The 18,553-nt window shown below is 39.8% G+C and overlaps 1 protein-coding gene and 1 long non-coding RNA gene across 2 annotated transcripts in view; both read left to right on the top strand.

Moving 5' to 3' along the window:
- Nucleotides 1–18,553, top strand: part of CTTNBP2 (cortactin binding protein 2) — a 138,000-nt gene that overhangs the window by 19,264 nt on the left and 100,183 nt on the right. The gene's annotated exons all lie outside the window — the stretch shown is intronic.
- Nucleotides 2,764–9,076, top strand: LOC138688987 (uncharacterized). The gene is made up of 2 exons (XR_011327794.1): nt 2,764–3,038; nt 7,659–9,076. It is a non-coding gene; the product is annotated as an uncharacterized lncRNA (long non-coding RNA).

The raw sequence follows: 18,553 nt of genomic DNA on the forward strand, positions 1-18,553 counted from the left end.
CGAATTAGTCTGATCTGTGGCTTTGTGTCTGAATGTGCAGGAGCTGTGAATCATTAGAAATCAGTTCATAAGCCTCTGTAACTTCTTGTTTACCTAACAGGCAATTATTCCTATTAATCACTTCTGATAAACACTTTTAGGGCTAATGACATATTTCCATAAATATTATTCCTAGCAGCCATTAGGAGGCCAGAAACTACTCATGATAACAGGCATCCTAAAATATTGTGGATAATATCTACCATCAGCCAGGCATGGATTTACTGGGCAAATGCATATTTATAGCCCTGTATTAGCACAGCATGATGCACCACAACCTCTGCTACACGCTGCAGAAGAGGCAGTACCAGGCTTGCCATCCATTTCAAAAACTCAGGAACTAAGAAGGAGATGCATTGCAGGTAGTGATGGTTTACTGAGAGATGACAGGTTGGGGCAAATAGTATTCTGAAAGGCAGACTTCTGCCATAGCAAAGCTAGGGGTGGGAATGTCGCAGAACCTAAAGGAGGAAAAAACGTCTTCAGGTCTCACACTGCGCTGACCTCATGAGAAAGGGGGCAGAAGTTCCCATTCCCTGCCAGGCCAGCCTGCAGATTCTTGCCATAGATGACTGGCTCCAAGGGAAATCTTTTGGGGTTTCTAATCTAAAGCATATTTCTAAAAGCATATGGCTCATTGCTGTTACCCTCAACCACTTCTGTTGATGTCAAGCTGGGCATTAGCATCAAAGGTGCAGATCCCCGTTCTAACATGCCTTTCTGTACTGTAGTATTAAGTGACTAAAGTGAGACTGCTTTTATATCCCATATTGTGGCTGAAGAAAAATTAAGGTAGTGCTGTTGGTGGCATGCATGAGTTTCCATTTTTTTTTCACAGTAAGAGATCCACACCTAGCTTTATGAAATCAAAAGAAGCTTCATATTTTTACAGCATTCATAAAAAATGAGAATAAAAGCAGTTATAATCTGGATGGTACAAAATTCATACCCTGATGAAGTTCAAAAGTGCCATGGACTTCTAGCTTTTACTAAACATGTCTGTCTACTTAATGTGCTGATTTATGTTTGAGATCATCTGCAACTCCAGTGACATAACAAGAAACACGTATTTTGAAGTACCTGATCTTAATTATTCTAATGCTCTGTCAAAAGACTTTTTAAAGTACACCTTTATCCAATTGTCAGGAGTCTATATGGACATTAGCTGCAGAAAGTGGACACGACTGAACAGGATTGATATTAGCAGAAATCTCTGTTTATCTGAACTAAAAGTTATTTCTTTGTTTAGCTGAATTTACTTGAAATATTTCCAGACTTGACAGAAATTCAGAATAAGATTGTGAATGAAAAATAGACATGTTTATGAAGCAAAAATATAACAGAAGGGTCTTATTTTCAGACTGATTCTAGCTGTTACCTTATGTATTCAAAATTGGGGCATTCTCATGTCAAAAATCCACATGCACTAAACATCTTTTGAGCAGCTACGTTGCCATTTCCGTTGTACTGAATTTCCAAGGGGGAAATCTTCCTTAAGCTGAAAAAACACAGCACAGAGCTGTAATTGTATGCACAAGAGGATTACCACCCAGATAAGCTTATTTTGAACAGGACAAGGATCTTACATTTCACATACTGGGGTTTTTTTTCTTAGCAAATTATAAAAGTCCATTCTATTTGCTGGATGCATCTTATACAATTCAGGAAACACCCTTTAGAAGAATTGCATGGATCAAATGTAAGGTCTCAACAAACCTGAACATGCCTTCAAACATTTCTTTCTTAACTGCTTGGATGTCCTGGCTGACATAGTGCTCATGATCATTCCTTTAAAGAAATGTCCTTCGGTCACTCAATGTAATACGGTGATAGAAAGGTGATCAGCTTGGCTATTGGAGTTACATTCTCATGCCTTGAAAAACTGATTGCCGTTTTGCATGTATGTATGGAGAGCCTGAATTCTACTCTGCTGCACACTTTTGCAATAAATGGATCTAAGGTGAATTGTGATGATGGTGCTGCAAGTGGGATTCAGTTCTACAGGAACATCAGTCTGAAATGGCAACCTAGGTCAACAAATCTATTTCCCAGTACTAGCAGGCAGCCACAGAGTCCTGAATGGGCTAAAAAACCCCACCTGTTTCCTGCTATAATACTGCCCAAGTTTTTAATGGGAACAAACATCATCTACAATAATAATAAAAAAAGTTCTATAATGACCTACAGAAAGGAAGTAGGGTACATCAAAGATATTGCTAATATTGTAGGTTCCAGTATAGCAGGATTGGGTTTGGTTTTTTTTTCATATTCACAGGAGATCCAGGACAAAGACTGTGCCCTTCAATAGAGAGGAACACAACAAAACAAGCAAAAAACCCCCTAACCATTCCACTTGGATTAGGGGAAAAATTCTTCTTGATCCTAAATCTGGCTACCAGTTTAACTATAAGCTTACTTTAAGTGGCACCAGCAGCAGTGCAGCACTGTGCTTTTGCATCCTGTCTAGACACGTGGCCTATTTCCAGTTGGCTGGTCATTAGAGGAACAGAACAAAAGTCAAACCGAAAAAATTAGGAGCCAATTTATACATCAAGAGAGAAAAGGAAAAAAAATAATCCTTCTTGGCCCAAAGGCAGCCAGTGAATGCCCTGAAGCACAGGATTAATGTAATACGATGTATGTCATGAGCAAGCAGTGATCCGATTTCCTTTCAAAACTGCTTGGAGGCTTGGACCCAAAGATTCATGTCTGTCCAAGGCTGCGTTGGGTATTGAAAGCCATAGTTTTCAAAACAGTTTTCTGCAAGTATAACTTCTCGCTCTGGAAAAAAGAGGAGCTTTTATCTCTGCAGAGCTAAATACTGATCTAAAGAGACATTTCAAACCTGAAGTCAGCAAAAGAAGTACCCTGTGCCCAGAACCTGCTAGTAGCTGGTCATCTGGGAAATGGAGTCAGAAAGCAGAGGTGCAGGTGAAGGAGCTGGGAGCAAAGGCTTCACAGCAGCATGCACAGTGCTCTGTAAAAGCCTTCCAGTAAACGTCCATGCCTTTCTGTCTCCATATCACATATTAAGAGTCATTACTTTGACCTGTTATTACTCAGAAGACCAGGACTCAAGAAGATGTATGAGTAGGATTGGTACTTGACTGGCTTTCTAGGAAGTCTCCGTTCACGTTCTAGGCACCGCATTTAAATTCTGTCATGAGAGGCATTTTACATCAGCAGAAAGAGATAAAATTGTGGTGGTGGTAGTGGGGATCATAGCAAAATGTGATCTATATTTATTTGGGGACATGAGAGTTTTATTTTATTTCTGTAGCATCCTGAACACTTTTTCTGATGTATTTACTTTGCTTTTATGGTTTATTAAGGTTATCCTTTCCTATCTGATTGCATGGATTAATCAAATACAGAACCTACGGAAGATGAAGATATTACCCTCATCTAGACTAATGTCTTTGTGTTTGTGTGTGTATCTGTGTGTGTGCATTTGTGGGCAGAAAAAAACCCAAATTGTTTCTATTTCCTCTAACTTGGGAAGAAAATATCCATTATTTTTATTGGAATGAATATGTTTCAAAGAATATTGTTTGTGTTGCAGTAGTGCCTACAATTCCAATTGGAGATGAGGGCCCCTACTTGGCATGCGCTGTACACATCTACAACAAAAAGCATGCCCTATCCCAAAACCTTACCATCTGCACAGTTAATGGGAGATAACAGTGGATACAATAGGCCAGGGCAGAATGAAGAAATGGAGATGCAGTTTAATCAGTGTAATAGACATCAACCTGAAATGAGCCAAAGACTGATCTGGCAGTGCTTACTCAAGGCAAAGGGTTCTGTTATTTTCATAAACCCCTGTTTCGCACTGTGTAGAAGGAAATCCCTTTAGAAAGGTCATTCCCCTTTCTGGCCATCATTTGCTGTCAGTGACATCGATGACAAAAAGAACTATTACTAGTTTAGTATGTACATACTACAAAGCGAAGGGTTTACCCTGATCCACGTGATCATGATAATTAAAAAAAAAATAAATTTAGTCTTCCTGTATAAATAATATTTTAGATTTTAAAATATGGTAATGCGAATGGCAGCAGAAAAGCAAAGGTATTCCAAAGGAAAGGGTATGTACAGTCAGATTTGCTAGAAAATTAATACATGTTCATTTCCACTAGATAGGACTAGATAGTTCAAGAAAATGGTAATTTTCTTTATACATATTTAATACTGTCAACCTGAATACAGCTTAGATTGGCTATAGCTAAAAGTCTCCTTCAGTGCATGAGATGTGTGAGAAATGTTGACTTTATGGTACATTTTTGTTCACTTCCTTTTGAGGGCAGATACTGTTGCCTCAAACAAATTTCTAGCAGATGATTTTCACACTACCAAAATCACAATGACTGAGCAGAAGTGGTCCCTTAGGTTGTCTTTTCAGGCAGTTTGGCAGCTGGTAACCTGTTGAAAGTTGCATGAATGAATATGTTTTGTGGCAAAAATTATAATTTGCCATAATTCACAAGCTAACACACACCTTTAATTTGGAATGTGCTACATTCTTGAAAAATTTTTAAACAAAAACTTTTAACTTCTCAAAAAATAGACAGCTTCTTCAATTTTATAAATCAAAAATATCTTTCTCCAAATATGTATCAATAAAAGAGATTTTCCCTGTGTGTTTAATAAATAGCTAGTGACTCATGAATTATAGCTCTTAAGCACTGACTTGGATAGCCAACATCCCAAAATAGAGAGGCAAGCCACAGAGTGAGAAAATGCCTTCCATCTCCTTCTGGACAACCTTTTCCAAGGGCTTCCTGATAAACGAGAAGAAAAAGATTTCAGAAAATGTATTTTTTCCCAGGGGTTGAGGATAGATTTTCTTTGAATTCATTATTTCCTGCTTTCACATGCTATAATAAATGGCAGATTTCTCTAGCAGTAGTACCACAGGAGCTGAGGTTGGGTACTTCATGCTCCCCTTGTCCTCTTTAGGCTATCCTGCTGCTCAGTCTGCTTCTCCTGAGGGCCCCCACCCATGGAATCCCATCTGGAATGGATCTCACGGAACTGTACTTGGAGCAGTGATGAGGATATAGCAGAACAAACACAGTGTCAAACTCAGTATTTCTTTTATTTACTGAATGCAGGAAAATATAGCTACATAGTGCAGCTATATAGCACAATAATATATTATCCAGACCTCAGATTATGTATGTACATAGCAAATTCAAAACATCACGTAATCAGTAATCCAACACTTGGAGTGCATAATGCCACAGTATGATGCAGAGGCTAATCTAGGTCCAAACGTGGGTGAGGTTTGTCTGAGGACATACACGTGACTGCAGAAAGACACTGCTTTCTGGCTATTTTCTGAAGTTGAAAACAATCCTTTCCAAAATATATAGTTTTGCATATGTATTGAGGAAGGGAAGACATGTGCCATTCATTTGATAAAAAGATGGACTAATTATCAGGCAGCCAGATGGCAAAATACAAACTATAATTCACAGGCGAGCATTCAGCACAGATCAACACCTCCCGTATGGCTCCCACACCCCAACAGCAGTAAAAACACAGAGCTACAGGCATGAAATGCTGCAAGGGTCTCAAGAAACCATCTCATCCATTTTCTTGCACTCAGCAAGGAAATTTTGGGTCAGTGCAATAGAAATTTATTCCACAGAAAGACTGTATGGACAAAAGGTTTCAATAATTAAAAATTCCTTCATACGCAAAATGGGCAACAAAGAAAAAAACAAACCTCAGAGCAAAACCTTGAGAAATTTACTGAAACCCAAACCACAAAAACCTCAGAAGAGAGAATAACCACAACACACATCCTGACTGCTGCAGACACATGTGGCTCTTTAATGTGGTTACAAGTAGAGCATGCAACGGGAACCTTTTATTGCACATGGGATCATTCACACACACACTGAGCAACCAAAAAATACATTTCCATAACATGTGCAAAAAACCCAGCATCTGACACTGAGTGTAAAATAAGCTTTGCTGTAATGGGCTCACAGAAAGCAATGTGAGGGACATGTTGTAAGATCCTGAATAGAATATGAACAACATTTACCACAAAGCAGTGCCGAGAAAAGGCAACTGGTGAATCTGCACAGGCAGGGATGCAGCTGCCCTGGGCTGGGTGTATGTGGACGATGCAGGTGCTCCTTCCCTGCCACAGAACGCAGACCACGAGCTCTCCTGGGTACTGGCAGCAAGGAACGGGTCCCAAACCCTACGAACACTTGTGAGTCTTACCCTCATAGAAATTGTTCTGAAACTTCTTTAGAGGACTGTAACTCCTACGCTTGCTCAGGACTCGGACACCCATAAGTCAGGGGTCTTCCTTGTGTAACTCTTGACTTGCGCAGGCACACCTGAGAAATGTTGCTGTGACACCCTACAGTCTGGGGACCAGTTTGGGGTTTGTCTGCCTTCGTGCCGCAGTGCTGAGTATGCGACCCATCACCTGCTGACTGCTGAGGACAAATGGGAGAGGATGGCATCTTATTGTACTTTGTGTTTTTTAATTAATTCCATATTTCTGCACTAGGTTCTAGAAGACAGAAAAGGGCATGGCAGAAGCTTTCTTATGCATTCATAATTGTCAGCAGAGAATATATTTGGGGTTGTCTGCTCTGTGCTCGAAAGAGAAAATAAGTCAGAATGTATGTACTTAGTGCCATTACTGAACAAAATTCCTAATTAACATACATGGTAGTCTGATTTAAAGAACTGCTGTTGTTTCTGTTTCTTACATTTGCTGGTGGGTTTTGTTTGTTTGTTTGTTTTACCTCCCTGAATATGAGAAAGCAGGACAGGAATCTTGAGTTTCTTTCCCTTGAAAATGTTACTAGTGAACACTGACCAGAGCCACTTCTGTGCTGGTGGCAGACAGCAGGTCCAGCTTTCAAAGAGCGCTGGCCTCTTCGGCAGCTGTCTGAGGATGCCCACCAAGTACAGCACCATTTGCATTCTCAAGGGCTTCACCCGTGAAGCTTCTTGGTGCTCTCCCACGTGAACTGTGGGTGACAAAATCTGCTCGGAAGTTGCCATAGCTCAGCCTCCTGAAAGCTTGACATTCATAGGGGATGGGAAGCCAGAATGAGAATGGGACTGGGGAAGGGAAAGCTTTTTCCTTTTTAAATTTAGCCTTCATGCATTTGCACAACTCCAGCTTTCAGTGGGTGTTAAGGGTTTTTCTCTGGTTAGTGCTTTGAAATTTAACTTTCTATATGAACTGGAAATGTAATAGGCATGTACTTTTTCTTTGCATTTACATTTACAAACTGACATGTTTGGAATATTTTGTGACCTAATCATATAATGAAAAAGCAAAGTATAGCAATGAACCGAACACATAAAATGTGGGAAATGAGTTTGCGCATGCATATATAGCGTGAACAGCAAATTTAACTACATTTTCTACAAGAGTTACTGAACTGCTGGTAGCAGATTTATTTAAATTAACCTGGCTACATGAGATTTAACATTGGGAAGCAATAAGGATGGAAATGTCATTTTCTCAGCTGATATATAGCTATCTTTCATATTCAGATTCTGCTGGAACTCAGGCCCTTGTTAATAGACTAGACTCTGAGAGGTACCTCCGTAACACCACTTTCCCTCCTCCTCAGTTCCTTCAGTTGGAGATGATCTCTGCCTGAGTTCGGCTCTTTCTACAATACTTCAGATGCATCTGGATGGCCCAGAGAAAGGCTGCAGTAAGTCAAGAACCCAGAGGAACCAAAGTGGCTTTGTTGTATAACGTGAAAATGCTTAGGAAGCCTGTGAAGTGTGTGCTGTGCACTTAGTTTCCCTGGAGTTTCATTTTCACAAGATTACAGAACAGTGTATTTATTTCAAATGATAGACCAGACGGGCTGTGTTTCAGTGACTGCACAGATTCCCTGCTCAGATGTTCCCAATGGCTCTACTTTCTAAATGGGAAGGATTTTACTGCTTCCACCATGAACTGTCACTGCCTACCTCTACGTACAAAATCTTTTTGAGGATTCATATTTTTTGTCGCAATATTTACATAGTGTTTGACATCTGCAAACTGCTTTCATAATCTTAAGAAATGTATTCAGACAACCATATATTTCTAGGCACTTTCTTCTGCAAGAAGCCCTGTATAAATCAAAGGGGGATTTTTTTCAGAATCAAGTGCTACCCAATGTAGTAAGAGCATCAGAATCATGTAATGCAAATGACCTAAATACTCCAGGACAAGGGTGGTTGTTCCTGGCATTCGTTACTTACTCCAGAAGTCTTGATTTACATCTGAGGACAACACCACATTTGGAGTACAAATTAAAGATTTCTGCAGTCTTTGTAAATTATTATTGTAACTATTGTAACTACAGAAGATATTTTAAAATATTGAAGCAAGAGGCTTCTTCTTCTTCTGCGCAAGGTTCTGTCCTTACTGGAAAAGTAAGCCAGCAGATGAAGGGTAATATTCCCCTTGCAGCTGACTACTTTGCTGAGAACAAAATAGAAAATGTATCCCATAGTGATGTCTTAATGGCACTCAGGGTCTGGTACTAATCTCAGACACAGGCATAATTACTGTGAAATTATCTCCTCTGTAGAGGCGTAAGCAAGAACCGATTTTGTAAAATCTTTTCTATGTACTTACCCAGGATTAAACCTGATCCTCACTGCGAAACTATCTTGGCAAAGCAAAGGATCCTAAAAGGTTAAGACAAATATGATTTGGAGACAGGATATTTTTTGCCCAGAACACCCACATCCACGTGAATTGTCAGCTACAAGCACACGCGATGTGCACTACAATCAGAGTGACCACAGTGGGGCAAGAGAGGCACCAGATGGTGACAGATGTGAGGGCCACCACCTCGGGGTGCTCCGCAGGTCCAGGGCAGACTCTGGAAGAAGCATCTGGCAGCTGAGAGATGCACAGAGGGCAGCGAGACCAGGGGGGAGATTGCTCCAGAGAAAAGAGCACTGGGGGGAAGAAAGCAAACGTGTTCGGTGTACCAAAATGTCCTGCCCCTGTCTGAATACAATAAACAGCTTTGTGCGTGGACCTGCAAGCTCTGTGTGTAATCAGTGCTCTGTTAATTTATCCTATTAAAATATTTTTTTTCTGGAGAAAGAGGAAAATCCGTGAGCATTTACTGCATCTGAAATTCACTTGCATGAACAAAACCTCTAGTATTGCTTTACACGTGATTTTGCTTACCTCTGTTTTAAACTATTGTAATCCCAGTTATTTCAGCAGCCATTTTACACTGTAACATCCGAGGCCAGAGTGGGTCCCTTACAACAGACTTTAAGTGCTGTGATCTTGGAGGGAATCTTTCATCTTGTGGGATAAAAATTTTGACTGGGAATATTCAGACCATAGTTTTTGTACACATTTTAAATGTTGTGTACAAGGGGTCATAAACAGCCTCTGTGGAAACGAAAGTTTGAAATCACTATGCTGAAAGTTTCAAATATTTGCGAGATTCACCATTCAGAGATTCATTAGAAATACAATTCCACTGGCAAAAAGGATTGTTCTCTGCAGATTAGCTGGTTTTCCTATTTATGCATACCTCTTCTCACAAAGCATGCATTACATTTAGTCTTTTGTCTAAGGTGTAGGTCAGTAATCTATAGTTTTGAGATTTTCTCTTTTAATTTCTCAGTCCACAGTATTTGACATTCGAGCAAGATGAGTTTTTGCATATTTCAGTGTGGGTGATGGTTTTATCAGAATCTTAATTAAGGGACTCCGAGATGAAATTTTAACCTCTGTCATGCTTAGCTCGTAGCATTCCTGGACAAACACAGTGCATACTGTGCATCTTTGTAAGGGAACTTCTTTTCCTTAAACTATTTGCATTAGCAACATGGTCCCCTGTTAAAACAAAAAGTCTTCACAGGAAAATTGAATTGTGTAACTCCACTAGCATCATCCCTGCCTCGATCAGTGCTGCATCCTGCTGCTCTTCATTCCACAGCCTTAACTGTGTGCTGCAGGGTGGTGGTTATTCTTCTGCTAAGAAATGTCCTCTGTAATGCTCAAATGTTGTTAAAATGTGGGGAACATGTCTAAAACCACTACAGCCAGCTGTAATGAAGTGAAGTCCATTATGAACATTTCTCCTACACCATGCTCCTCACTGTAGCACATACATTTATGAGACCCTCCCAGGCACTGCATGACATTGTGAGGACACAGAGGCTGAAATAATGAGTAGCCACTGTGCAGTAACATGTCATTTTACAGCAGGGAACCTGTGTATGGTAGGCATGGTGCCACCCAAAGATTGATGAGAACCAGATGGTAAAAAATACATTGCAACCGGTGCCCTGATGAGCTTGCTGGAGTGATGATTAAAATGGTAGACCGGTCCTCCTGAAGCATACACACATTCCCTAAGGCACTTTCCAGTGTGGTCGAAGTTCCAGATGTCGGTATTGGGTTGGAAATGCTTGTAGTTGACCACAGTGCTGTATAAATGTAATTATATTGGTGGTGTACGGTACAGTACAAGAGGTCACATGCCTACCAAACTCCAATCACGACAAGTGTTGCTATGGTCCATTTTCTGGTCCAGAATTCAGAAATCCTGCATTCCGTTCCTGTCTCTGCTATGTACTGCCTGTACCACTGCAGTATCATCCTTGTGGGTGAAGGCCTAATCCAGATGCTGTCACTGGCAAAATTCCCACTGACCTGCACAGGGAGAGATTTTAATTCTTAATCTTCATGTTCCTCACCTAATAAATAAAGAAGATACTTCATTTCTCCTAGTACATCTGTCTATTGTTTCTTTATTTAGACTATAATCCCAAAGACTTGCTAATTTTGGCTCTTCTATAAAATTAATGTCAGTAATAACCTGTGTCATCCCCAAGTCAAGTAACATCAGCATATGACAGCCCAAACATCAGTATCGTAGGTTTCTAAAAATCAAGCGTGTTTACCCACGGATAGAAAAATACAGCTAACAGTTTGTCAGAGGCTTACATGATCATGCTGTGGCATGCAAATGGTCCTGTCCTATGGTTAGCCCACTAGTGCTTTTCCCACACCTTCCTGGTCAGCACTATACCGGGTGCCCAGAAAGAATAAAGAAGTTTTCCTGCAATTCACTGGGAAATTAGAGCAGCTCAGCTGCCCCAAGCACATAGAACAATTAGATCATTCTCTATAAACTCCTCTTGCAAAAGTCTGATCATTGCAGCACAGCTGATACTTTGTAAAGTGGCCATTCTCAGCTGAGCTAGGTTAATGTGGTTAAGAATATTAAACTTATTCTTAGATAATATCTAGCACAAAGGCCCTCAGTCTCAGCTGAGATCTCTCTGGGTTACAGTGATATAAATAACACTTAATTACTGTGGGAATTAACTGATATTTAGCAATTTCAGCTTTATTACAGCACTTGCCCTTTGAAAGCTGAAGATGAAGTGATAGATTCTATAGGAACATTCAATGCTTGTGGAAACACAACTGTAATTAATGATAACAGCAAGATCTACTGAGACAAAAATGTGATGAAATCTCATAGCAAGTTTACAATTAAAAAAGAAGATTTGCAACATTAGCACATTTAAAAAGCATTTGTTTTATTTGTTCTACATGTTCAGCAGAAGTTTTAAATATGTAAGTACTGAAAGCATTCTTTTTTGGTGCAGAAGTGCTGAATTTTAAATTATATTTGTAGTTCTCCCTTCAGTGAGACAATCCATTCTACTGGTGAGACCATGTATTTCTACAGTCTAGTAATATCTTCTTCCAGTGTGATAGATTTTGTCTTACACTACAGTACCGAGTGAATAATTTTCCATTACAAGTAGGACTGTTTTCTCACTTCAGCAGAAAAAAAAATGCTTAATTTTCATCCCAACAGCATTTAATTCACTTTGGGTCTATTTTTCATTCTAGCTAGTTGTGTAATTCATGCCCATCTGTTTCTCTGCAAGTCAAGTGCTCGTTTTTATTTTTGAAATGTTTTCTTCTTTTTGTATATTGCAATAAATCTTAGAATAATATTTTGCCGACTGATCAACTATTTCTACTTGTAACAGAAGACATTTGAAAAAGGAGCACAAAATAGTTTCCTTAACACCCATGAGGTTCACAGTAAGTGCAAAAATTTTCTTTGGTCACAGCAAAAATGAAAGCAATTATTGTCAGGAGTGCCAGGTTTATGTTATGCATTCACAGTCAAAGGCAAGCTCTAGTTTCTAAATGCAAATGATTTAATATAGTCTCTCAGCTCTAGAAGAATATATAAGAACAAGGAACAGAAAAATCATAGCTTAAAACCACATGGCAGCATTCTGCTCGGATCATGAATAGACAGCGGGAAGCAAAATACACAAAGAAGGAAAAGCAAGAGGAAAAAGGCGATGCAGTTATTCAGCAGTAAAAATAGTGAAATGATTCTCGGGGGTCACATATAATGGAAAATTAGATTCTTTAGTTTCAGATGAAAATATGCATGTTACTTGAGACATTGTAGAACATCTTTATTATCATATTATTATACTGTTTTGACCCAACTTGTCCTAGCTCTTGTCCACACTGATGGGAAAAGACTTCTTTCTGACCTTAGTACTTCTCAGCTTGGGCTCCAGCTGCTGCTCAAGAGTAAGATCTCCTTATCTCATTCCCTTCCCACACAGGAGAGACCAGAGCAGGTACTAGATAGAGGTGTTCATGATAATTTTCTCTGTCCCATATTCAAGGGGAAGAAGGAGAGCACGGTGCGTCAGAGACGTACCACCTCCAAGGGCTGCTCCTGGAAGGAGTAGGTTACTTTGCCCAGAGCTACCACTGAAGACACAGCCTAGTCTTTGGCTTTTTAGCTCCTGTGCCAGTTAGGCTTTCTCTTTTCAAACTTACAGAAAAAATCAGTTGCTTTAATCAGACACTTCAAATAATATCACACGCTGGTGAATAGCTCTCTTGGCAGCAGGCTACCACTTCACTGTCCTTCCATAAATATAAAAGATATAGAGGAGGTCTGCTCTCAGCCCTCCCTTTCATTTGGGAATAGGCTACTGGCTACCTAGGTTTGTGTTTTTTACTGCAGGGCTCCTGGAGCAAAGCCAAAGGATCATTCCTAAGCAACTCTGAACATACAGTAGACTTAGTTTTGTCTGTTTTGAGGCATCCTCACTTGATTTTCCAGCCTTTCTTTCCAAGGACATTAAGTTTACAAAATGACACCCTTTGTTTCTTCTTTTAGCTGGCTGGCAGGCAGTTCCCCCCCTCTCCCTTCTCCTCATTATTTTTGGTACTCCTTGACCAATTTCGGCCCTGTATAGCAGATGGTTAGAGATCTCAAATACAACAACTGTCTACACTGAAATCTAGATGCTGATTAAAGAGAGACCCAACTGGTGCTTCCTCTGAAGTAAAGACAGAGACAATTCAAGGCAATCTCTTTAGCAGCATCTAGCTGGTCAATCAGCAGGCATGCTGTGACTGCCACGTTAGCATGCACATTTTACCAGACTGCACAGCTAAAAGCCAAAAAAATAGCTTGGGCTTATGAGAAGTGTTGGTGAGGGGAGAGCTAAGCTAACACCAGCAGGCAGGCTGGAGGACTGCTGCGGTGTGAAGAGAGGGTATGGGGCTTTGGGAGAAGGCTGCGCGTACTGCAGGGGAAGGTAGAGGACAACAGGTATCACGGCAGCGAGGCAAAGGAACGTAAGGGTGAGCTGAGTGTATTGTGGTGAGAGTATTTTAAAGGATATACTACACGGACCCATAAGGAACCCAGCTTCACCAGTTCCACAGGCTGTGGATTAACTGCTTTGGCATAGTTACCTCACCAGGACTTCAGGAGTGGAAGAGAGTCCGTGGTTTGGAGATCCTGACAGAACTCAGGCAATGGAGTTTGCAGTATGGGCCTTCCTGTCGTTAAGCAGGCAGGACTGAGAAAGCCCACTAACAACTTCAGGAGCAGCCCCAAGCATTTTGATGCAAAGGGATCCCAGCAACCTCAAATAAAGCAATCACTTTTTATTTTCCCTGTTCAGGCAAGTCAATCTGGGACTAGATTGTGTACCTTTTATGTTGTGTGACTAAATTTTACCTGGTTCATTGCTTTTCCATTTCGATTTCATAGCTTGATTCTCTGCTATCTTAATTTGTGTAGCTACATTGCTTCTTAATTTCCATGGATCTGAATTGAGAACATGGAACAGCAGAACAGGAAATGATTTTCCAGCCTTGCAGATTCCTCAGCCTTCCCCACAGCTTATCTGACCGAAATTGAAGTTTTTCAAAACCATCAGAGGAAGCAAGGCAAAACCTATACCTTCATGCTGGAATAGCCCCATGATGTGGGCATTCACGCAGGATCTGCGTCGCCACCTGAACATCGAGAGGAGTTAATTTAGAGGGATTCAGATCCAAGCTTATAGCAGTTTATGAATGCTTGATCTTTAATATATAGTGTGTGCATATAAACATACAAAATGCACAAACACATATCTATGGATCACTTATCTGTATGACATGATACAGAAAAATCTGCAAAAACTGTCTTCCCAGCCCTACCATCAAAAGCAAGCTTTTTAAACTTTCAGATTTTTCATGTATACGTTTTACATGCATGTTTGTGTGTGTGTGCCTGTACATATATAAATACAGATATGTGCATGTACAAAAATTTGGAAATGTTGTTATGTTTGCAAGTATGATCATGGAACAGCTAAGTCAAAATGAGTGCTTTTGCATGCAGCTCCCAGCACGATGAGGCTGGACGCCTGTTCACCTCAGCCATCAGTGAAGCCACAGGACTGGGACAAGTCTAGCCCCATGCGGTTAAGGTGCTTTACTGTTTGTGAACTATTTTATTTTGCCAGTGAAGGTAATCTGTCAGGGTAGCTGAATTACAGGATGAGATGGCAATTGCCTCTCTGAGCAGGTCTAGCGTCCTAGCAGGCTGTAAGAGCCCTTGGTTGGATTCGTCAGCCAAAAGGGAAAGCAGCACAGAACAATTAGAGAGAGTTATATTCCTGCTGAGCTGTACTGACAGGCAGATAAGCTGCTGCATTATGCACATGTCCTCTAATAGATTAAATAATTAAGCAATAGGTGGACATCTCTTCCTTAGAGTTTAAGATCATTAAGCAAATTTACTTGGAAGCATTCCTAGACTTGCAATTATTCTTATTAGATTTAATAGTATCACAGGATGATGTGGGCAGCCAGCATCTTTCCTGATGCAGTTCAAGTGATGGGCTTCATGCTGTGTAATTTGAAGTCAAGTCGTATTACTACTTGTCATTTTTTTTCCCACATTGAAATATTTTGCTCTCGGCACTGTGTATACATGATATCTTAGTGCTGGGAAGCATTTGTGCTATCTGCCTTTCAACAAGCACTCCTTATTTACCAACAATTCACTTGAAAAGTAAATAGATCAATAAAGTGACAAAGCAGTTGATCAGAAGAGTGGCCATTGCTGACTTCCTATTTCTTGGTAACGGTCATCAGGCAAATATATAGTTATGACTTTTCTACACAAGGAATAAAAAGAAAACTAATTGTACAGACTACCTATATTAAAGATTAACCTGTCTCCCTTGGAAGAAAACTCAGGCTATAACAAAATAAACACACTTTATCTCCAAAATGACAATATTCTATGCAGTGCCTTAATGATTTTGTAATATTGTTACATCAAATTAGATGACAAATTTTTTCTCTACCAGTACTCACTTCACATTTAGCCAGAACTTGGCTGAGATCCACCTTTATTGCATGGTGAAGGAAGAGCAGAGCAGTTGAATCTCCAATCACTTGCTCAAACCTCTGTGAACTTCTGTGAACCTCTGCTAACCACCTAGGAAGCTCCAGCCACATATGAATGCCACAGGCACATCAGTGTAGTCTCCCTTTGAAAAGGCCTAGCTCTCATTAAATTTGGAACCCAGATGAGCATAGGAGGGGAGGGAAGAATAAGATGAAAGCAGCAGTGTGGTTCTATCTCATATACCAGTCTATGTACTAACAAGGCTGTTTGCGTACCACATGGTGATGGCCCCTTCACTGTCCCTGATGCATCTAACCAAGAAAGGGTCTTTGCTGAAGGAGGGTCTTGCATTGTATTTGAATATGTAATTTTACCAGTTATTAGAAGATGGTGAAGATTAGAGTCTCTCAACATATGGAAAGATTTCATTTCAGTGGCAATGAATCATGGTTTTCTAGCATTAATTATTAATTTTCTAGTATTCCATTAGTTAAGGTGCATACAATGGAAATTTCAGTGGAAAATATCTAGGTCATCTCTGAGCAAGTATGGTCTTTCTTTAGCCTCTCTGAAACAATTCCTTTGTGTCTGTTGAACCTTCTTATAAAGTCATTTTGATCCACATGCCCTAGGGGTCCAAAGCCATTGGTGGCTATCACTGAGTATCCAGTTGCTTTCCCTTTCTAAAAGTTTCCTCTGATTGGGACCCTTGTTTACAATTAAACTTTACTTGGCACTTAAAATAAAACAACAAAATATTAGGATGTATTTTTGTTCCTCAGTTTCTTCCTCAGAGTAAGCACTTTCTAAGCTCAGACCAGATGCCTTTTCTGTTTCTAATATATGACTTCACCTCTAGTCAGTCCATCCACTTCCCTCTATGCTTTCCTGATTAAGCTTCCTCTGAAGCAATCTGTTGAAAATCTACCTTGTATATTTGCTAAACCTCTATTTCAGCTGATTTTATGATCAGCCAGATGAAATGATCAAAGATCTCAGGAAAAAAATCCATTGCCCTGTCCAGATTTGAAAAATCTGTCTTGAATAGTGACCATTTCTTTCACTCAAGGGTATCCCGTTGGAATGGATCATCACAGCAGTTCAGAGACCACATCTTTTCATCTCCATACAGGATATAGGGGTTTTCCCATTACCTCATGTGACAGAGAAGCACAGGAGGCTGAGAAGTTCCATGTTCAAAGTGGATCCTATGGCTTAACACACATGTACACAGAGGAACCACATACATAAACTTCTCCAGATGATCACATGTGGTTTACAATACCTGCTTTGTGGCAGTAGAGCTGGAACAAATATAGAAGGGTGAGTGACTGTAACTCCAGCATAAAAAGTTTTATCTCCTTTGGTTCCACCCATGTAGAGCAATGGGAACCACAAACATTGGTATGGCAATTTAAGTGGCGGGATTTCTTACTGCCTTGTCAGCAGAGGCATTGGTAGCTGCTTTCCTTCTCCTCTGTTGCACTCACAGACTTTGTGCCTCTTTTCAGTTGATTAGCATTTTGAATTTTGCCACAAGATCATTCTGTTTCTATAGTGATCTTGGCACCACTAGTGTAGGCTCATTTCCTATCACTCATGGTTTACTTACGTCAATGAGTGCATTATTTTCAACTGTGTTTCTTTCATTCCTGCATCATGTAGGTCATTATATTTATATGCAGCCAATGAGACCAACAAGTTTCTAAAATTGCCAGAATATTTAGAACAGTCTGACAAACTGTACTATGTTCCTGCCTATTAATGTGCCATTATGTTGGGAAAACAGAGCATAAGTAAACACTAATTAGGAAAATAGGTAGAAAAAATAGACAATTTCAGTACAGCACTCAGAAACAAAAATCTAAAAGATATGGAAGTTAAAAAGTCAGTGCACGCTAGTTTTACAGAGACAAAAGTATTGAGTCCTAAAAGCTACACCAGGGGCAAGAACAAAAAAAAGAAGGCTAAGAAAGTCTTCAGAAAATCCATTATTGTTGTTTCTGCTTAGTTGAGGTTGTGGCTATTATTTACTGTAACATGCGTATAGCACAGGGCAGATCTCCTATTCTGATCTACCTTTTAAGAAGGGAGCTGTAAATCAGATAAATGAGCTTTTCTAATTCTATGTACTGAAAACACTTCACAATTGTCTACACCAATCTGTCTTTTCAGACTTCTGTAGCCACTATAATGATTTTTTGTTCTCTTGGATTATGAGTGTGTATGATGAAGGAGGCCTCTGTTTCCAAACAAGGAGGGAATTCACAAAGAATTTGTCACTGAATGGGACAGCTAGTAGGTAAAGACAAAACTTTCCCTCGAAACGATTTATTGTTCTTCTAGCACAAGTAATGCAAAATGTAATGTCCTGATGTAGCTTAGTTAAGACTGATTATGAAAACAAGGATGTTGTTCAGACAGTTTATTTAAGTATGTTTGACTTTCTCTGATTTTAGATCATGTTTTCAATAAAAGTATTGGAATTCTAGATTATATTGAGGTAAACCTTTGCAAAGGCAATTAAAGCAAACAGCAAATGTTTCCATTTCAATGGAAGACAACTAGAAAAATGTGAAGTTTTGTAGCGAGGGTGGGTAGATATGAATGCAAGTGTATTCCTCAATGATCACTGTGCTCTACTTCTCAGTAACGTCCATGGGGGATAAAAAAAGGTAATGAGAATGAGTTTGCAGGGATAGAAATTGAGGTACAGCTACTGAATGTCATGTTTACAACCCTTCAGTTAATAGGAACCTGTGATACCAACTTGAAACCCCAGAGAAGGTTAT

Source organism: Haliaeetus albicilla, chromosome 14 (genome assembly GCF_947461875.1).
Source record: "Haliaeetus albicilla chromosome 14, bHalAlb1.1, whole genome shotgun sequence".
Lineage (NCBI taxonomy): Eukaryota > Metazoa > Chordata > Aves > Accipitriformes > Accipitridae > Haliaeetus > Haliaeetus albicilla.